Genomic DNA, 6,743 nt, shown 5'->3' with positions numbered 1-6,743 from the left:
TTATAGAGCTTATATACTACCACAAAATGTGAATAAATAGTATATTGGTGTGTAGTTTGTTCAGTTTTTGCTATGTTTGTAGGATTTAAAGAATTAAAAAAAATATATATAGTAATGCAAACATCATGATAAATGTTAAATATTTAATATGGAAATAAATACATACTACTGAAACTGGGTAAGTGTCAGAAAAACACAGTGACACTTTAGCACGGGGTGATATTTTAGGACTGAGACATACTAAAGCACAAATTGAAATTTTATCACGGGTCGTCACTTTAGCACAGAAAGACACTTTAGCATAGAGTGATTCTTTATCACGGGGTGACTCTTTAGCACTTGGTAACGCTTTAGCACTGATTGACATTTTAGCACGGTTTCACTTTAGCACAGAGTGTCATTTCGCACGGCGTAACTTTAGCACGGTGTCACTTTAGCTCAAAGTGACACTTTAGTAAGGAGTGACACTTAAGCACGATCGATACTATAAGTAATTAAACTAAATACTAATTAAGAATACGTTGTGTATAAATTTAAAATTTAGCTTTATATAGTCAGCATCCTGTTGATTACGCATTTTAGGCACTTTAAAGTGTAAATTTAAGAGGAAGCAAATCTACCAAAATTGTTTTTTTTTTAAATAATGGTTAAATAAGAAGTTAATTAAAAGACGAAGCTTGGCAGCCTTTTCAAGTAAATCACTCGTAGGTAGCAATGAATTAAGAAACATCTTTAGTAGGCTTTATATTTTGATAACAACTAAACTTAGTAATAAAAACATGTACAAGAAAACAAGAAATTGGTAAATTAAATAGCATTTAAATTATTAGATATTTAATTGAATGTTCAAAAACGTGTTATTGTTTTAATTCAGATAATAAAATACTAATGTTTTACTTACAATTTATTCAAACATTTTGCTTGTCTGACAAATTTGGAATAAATACTATATTTTTGTAAAACACTACTTTAAACTTTATTAGAAGAACGAAAATAACAACCGCAATTTATCTATCAGTATCTGTATTTTACTTTTTTTACTTAAAATCTATGCTTTAAATATATCCTTACTAAAATAAATTTAAGCATGCTAAAAATGTTATATAAAACCTTTAGCTCGTATATGTTGCTAAGTTTATAAAATTGTTTATGTTAAAATTATAAAACTCTAAGTTTTAAAATACCTTGATTAAAATGTTTTTGTAAAATAAGTTAATAGAATTTGTAAAATTACTTTAAGGTTTGCTCTTAAATAACTAGTAGTCTTTTATATAAAACACGAAGTTTTAGTCAAAGGTTTAACTTGTAAAACATTTAAATCTTGTTAACTTATAGTCTACATGTTGCATAGTTAGTTTTTAGATTTTTAAACATAACAGTAAAAATGTTATGTAAGCATAAAAAAAGAGTTTCAGTCTATGCTAAAGTGTCACTCCGCGATAAAGTTTCACTGCGTTATTAAGTGTCAATCCGTGCTAAAATGTCTTTCCTTGCTTAAGTATCATTCCGTGGTAAAGTTTCACAATTGGCTAAAGTGTCACGTAAAGGGTTTTTATTTTCAATTAGGTTCTGTTTAGCAGCAGGTCAGTGTCTTCCTTAAAGACAGCAACTGCTCTTTTGGTATTTTGTTGTTGATATGTGCAGGATTTTTAAGTTTTCAGAAAACTAAACTTAGTTGATTTTTGAAAAATATTGTAAGTATTTTAGTACACATTTATTCAACTTTATTAATATTTTTACAACAGAATCAGATGATTTATTTAGTTTTTAATAATTATTTCAGCCCCAAGATTAGACTTTGAAAAAAGATGTCTACTTATAGTGTGTTTTTATAACAAATTTGCATCTAAGGTAATAGAATTAAATAAAACCATTTGGGGTTAAAACTGAAGGAAAAAAAATCTTTGTAATGTATAAAAAGGCTTATTTAAAAGTTGGAAGTTAATATCTTTGATCAATATACCCTCTAAAAGTTGCACAACTATAAATATTTAAAAAAGACTTACTAATTTTAAATCAAATAAAATAGCTAATTTTCTAAACAGAAAAAACAGAATTAGACATTTCTATAAAAAACGAGTAAGCAAACAAAGAACTAGATTTATATCAATACAGTAAATAAGGATCACCACATGTTCTTCTTTATTATTTTTTCCTATAATTTATTTCTTAGTTTATAAACCTTGCTTTAATTCTGTCATAATAATTTTGAATTATGCACAAGTAAGTTAGGTTCTTGTACGACAATATGAAAAGAATGTGCCAAATATTTAACTAGCATGAAGTAATAAAGTAACCTTCAGAGCTTTATTTATAGTTAACTATTTCAAACTTTTAAATTAAATTCTAATTCTTTTAATGTAAACTTTTAATACATACTTTAGTACAGGGGTCGGAGAACTGCGGTCCGCACGCCAAATGCGGCTTTAATCAAACAGATTATATTTTAATCCTTGTTTTTGTTTATGTCTTAACTACGTGGTCTTCAGTAACTTACTGACTGCTATACTTACGAGTAGTAAATATTATGCTAACAGTATAAGTTACAAAACTTTTTCCTAAGTTATGAATAAAACACACTTTGAATAAAAGCAATTTACTTTTTTTTTAATAATAATGCTTAGTTCTGAAGAAAGAAACTATTAAATCACGACACAAATAAAATCTATAAAAAGTATTAACAATCGTAAAGTTATATAAAGTAGTAACATCAACTCCGCGATGTAGACGTTTTCTTGATTCTCGAAACTAGAAGTAAAACGTTGACTTTAATCGTAACTTGATGGTAACGCGGAATAGATAATTCACTTACTAAGCGACTAACGCGTATTTGAAAGACAAGCGCAAATATATACGCATTGAAATGAAATTAACTCCTTAAAATAGAAAAATTGTTTGTTTTTAATACTGGAAGAGCGTCACGAAAACTGCGTAAAACAGTTTACAACATCCGCTTTGAAATAAGAAAATGAAATGTTAATATCATTACCATGCTCTCAAATTCTAAATCAGCGGCCCGCGAGCTCCTTTTCAGCTAAAAATATACATTTTTATAACTATGAAAATTAAAGATTTTGTTTAAAAAAATTACATTTATGCTCTTAACTCAATAAATACTCATTACTAGTGCTCAACTATTGCTTAATTTATTATATTTTGATGTGAAAAAAACTTTCTACTAATTACTATAAACTTATATTAATGAATGCGGCCATTGAAGATTTTTTTAAATGTTGCGGCCCACAAGCATTTTTTTCTAGGAAAATTGGCCCGCGGGCTGCAAAAGGCTGCCGACCCCTGCTTTTGTAGTACTAAAAAAAATCAACAAAAGTTTAAATGCGTACTTTTATTCGTATATAAATGTTGCAGTTTGAATTAAATGAGATTTATAAGGACTGAAAATAATAATGCAAAATAAAAGAAATAAATTTAAGTTAATTATAACAATCTTCAACAGTGATAACGAAATTAGTTAATAATATTTGGTCTTTTATGTAATGTATAATAACTAGAGTATTAAAAGTGATAGAAAAAATGATATGATCGACCAACTGCGGACCGCAAAGCAAAAACATTCGGCCAGCGAGATCCTTTACAGTTTCAGGTTTTATTATTATATCATATGTTTGGTTTCAAATAGGATATTTATATTGATTACTTTAACTGTTTCAAATAAATATGGCCTGCAGCAGACTTCGTTTTATAAAGTGCGGCCCGCGAGCAACTTTTTCTAAAAAATTTCACTGCGACTTATAAAAGGCTGCCGAACTATGATATAACTCAACGACTCAACTATAAACATAAGGCACATTTATATTTTGAGTATGCTACTAATTAACAGAAAAGTACACAACTATTTAAGTGAATGATTAAGAAAATCACAGTAAACTAAAAGCGAACATAGAGTAGATATTTTAAGAAGATTGTTCAGTGGCTAGTATAAGAATGTCTTTTATTTTCATGTTTTTCAGTGATTGAAATCAAATGCTTCTGCATCAGCAATGTCGCTCGCTTTCAGTCGCTAGTATAATGATGTCTTTTACGTTCATATTTTTCGGTGATTGAAGAGCAAACACAACTGCATCAGCGATGTCGCTCGCTTGTAAGCATTCGATGTTGCTGTACGTTTGTCTGGCTTTTTCAGGCTCTCCCGGTCTCAATCTGTATATCAAGTAGAAATATTAAGTTTTAATAAGTTACGATACTATACACTGAAAAAAATTAATTATTTTGTTCATAAATTACTTTAAAAAAGAATAAAATTCATACATTTTTTGCGCAATCGGTTTTAATTTATTACACTTAAAGATTACTATAAAACATCTGTTTTAAATATACTTTGTTATCTTATTATAACTTTATAGCTAATTGGTATAGCCTAACGAATAAAAAACTGTTTAAACACATACTAGTTTTATCAATGTAGTATATATTTGTGATAATTGGTTATTAATTTATAACTAATCAAAATAGACCAAAGTATGGTTTTTATGACTGTTACTTCCCACATTTAACTAAAGTTAACTTGGTTACTTAATTTAAAAAAAGATTTGATTGCAAATACTGAACTATATTGTCTGTGTTTTAAAAATAAATAAAAATAATTCAATTTAAAGTTTAAAACTTATATAAGTTTATTTAATCCTTAATTCAATGCCGTATAGCTAACAAATGTACCTGAATTAAACTTATTTCTTTTAAACTTTTGTGAAAAAAAAACATGACGTTTTACTTTAAGAAAAACGCTTTAACTTTATACAAAGTTTTTGACTATCCTAAAAGTTAAATAAAAGAAAATGTTATAATACTTTAATTAATGCTATGATAAAACTTTTTTAAATGTGTTATCTCCAAAATGAACCAGGTAGACCATACTTTCATTAAATAATAAGTATATATTAGCAATAATTTCCTGTAAAAAGGGTTACGTTTTTCAAACTGCACGATATGTATAGTATAGTAACAATCCTTGCCTAAATTCAGCGAGCATAATTTATTGACCTCCTTCAAATGTAAATTTTAAAAAAGTACTACTTTAAACTTCTTATTTATTTTGAGGGTGCCAATTTAATTTTAAAATGTTAATTATCTAGCGAGTTGAAAAATTAGTTATTTCCAAAAAAAAAAGGGAATTTATAAGCCATTTTCACTGAATGTTTAAAATTAAATATTTTAAATTAACCTGAAATCAAAGTGTGTTTCAGTGAGCCCGGGCGAGATGGCAGTGCTTCTAATGTGGCTGTTTTTATCTCTGAGCTCTCTTCGCAGTCCTTCGGTGAGGGCGGTGACGGCAAACTTGGTTGCAGAGTAGAACGGAATTCTGAAAACACGGTGGCCGCAAATGCTGTTTATGTTGACAAAGTGGCCATCATCGATGCCTCCCTTTTCCATCAGCTTGTACGCTTCTCTTGTGCATATGCACAAACCGAGCACATTCACGTCCAGCATGTTTTTCCAGTCCTATGCAAAAGAGAATAACACAAATGAAATGCCTTTTATTGATTTAAAGTCTTTTCTAAACATAATATAAACTTTTTTTTTACAGAAAAATATGCAAACGTATAAACTTGATTAAAAATAATGCTTTAGGTGTAAGATAAAATAAATACATTTGTTAAGTTTTTGATAAAATATTCTAAATTGCTTTTACAAACAAACTTTTGTTTCACCAGAAAGCAATGGCGCATCATGACCCAGCCCTGCATTGTTGACGCAAACGTGAAGTTTACCGAACTTTTCTTCAATATATTTGAACATATCCAACACCTGAGATTCGTTTGTCAGATCACATTTCACAGGCAGCATTTCACCTGGACCTACGCTGTTCACTTTACTTGCTACTGCCTTCAAATCGGACTCATTCCGAGCGCAGCCTACAACTTTCATTCCGAGCTTTACCAGCCTTTCAGCTACTGCTTGGCCAATGCCTGTTGAAGCTCCAGTGACTAAGGCTACTTTGCCAGAAAGTGAAGCCATAGTTGGTGTTTTTACAAGCCTGTTATATCAATTTGTTGTACAGTCAATGTAATAATTATATAATAATAATTATAATAATTACCAATATAATAACTAAAGAACTAATAAAACTATATGAATAAGTAAACTGTCATTAGTATATAAACATGTACTTTGTACTTCACAATAAGAAACCTACTGATAGAAGTTGTATCCTTTTTTCAAAAATATTTAAATAAAAAAAACTATAATATCCTCAGAATTAACAAAACTTGTTTCTATCTAGTGCTTGAAAACCGATTATTTTTAGCTTATCTCGCTATAACTTTTTATTTTTTTGTTGAAAAATCCTCATGCAGTTTATAACTCTCCAGGGCTGCTACTCTTTATGGAAAAAAAGCTAGCCTGCGTTGAATCAAACTAGTTTGAGTTGGCCTGAAAATAATACTTTTAAGCAGCTAAAAAATATGTGTTTGAATCATGTTATAACTGATTAAGTATAAATACCTAAAACTGTAGTTTTTAAAGCTTTTCACCTATAGATAGCAAAATTAGAACAGAAAACCTTAATAAATTTACAAATATGAAAAAAAAATTAGAAACAAAAACAGCCTTAGATCTAGAATGTTTATAAAACTAGCCTGAGTAGGCCTGAGTTTCTCAAAAAATTCTAAATGGTCTGAGTTTTTGGCAAAACTACAGCCTATCAAACATTACGAAATTTATTTGAAAGCAGTTGAAAGTTTATGTTGTTACTTGATGAACTTAAATTCAACCGGAAACTACGC

General features: G+C 28.9%; 1 pseudogene; it reads right to left on the bottom strand.

Annotated features, from left to right (window-relative positions):
- Window positions 1-3,995: 3,995 nt before the first annotated feature.
- On the bottom strand, window positions 3,996-5,976 carry LOC145828825 (dehydrogenase/reductase SDR family member 11 pseudogene; annotated as a pseudogene).
- Between the last annotated feature and the right edge of the window lie 767 nt (window positions 5,977-6,743).

Source organism: Thalia democratica, chromosome 2 (assembly GCF_965202585.1).
Source record: "Thalia democratica chromosome 2, ktThaDemo2.hap1.1, whole genome shotgun sequence".
Taxonomy (NCBI): Eukaryota; Metazoa; Chordata; class Thaliacea; order Salpida; family Salpidae; genus Thalia; species Thalia democratica.
This window is presented reverse-complemented; position numbering and strand designations above follow the sequence as displayed.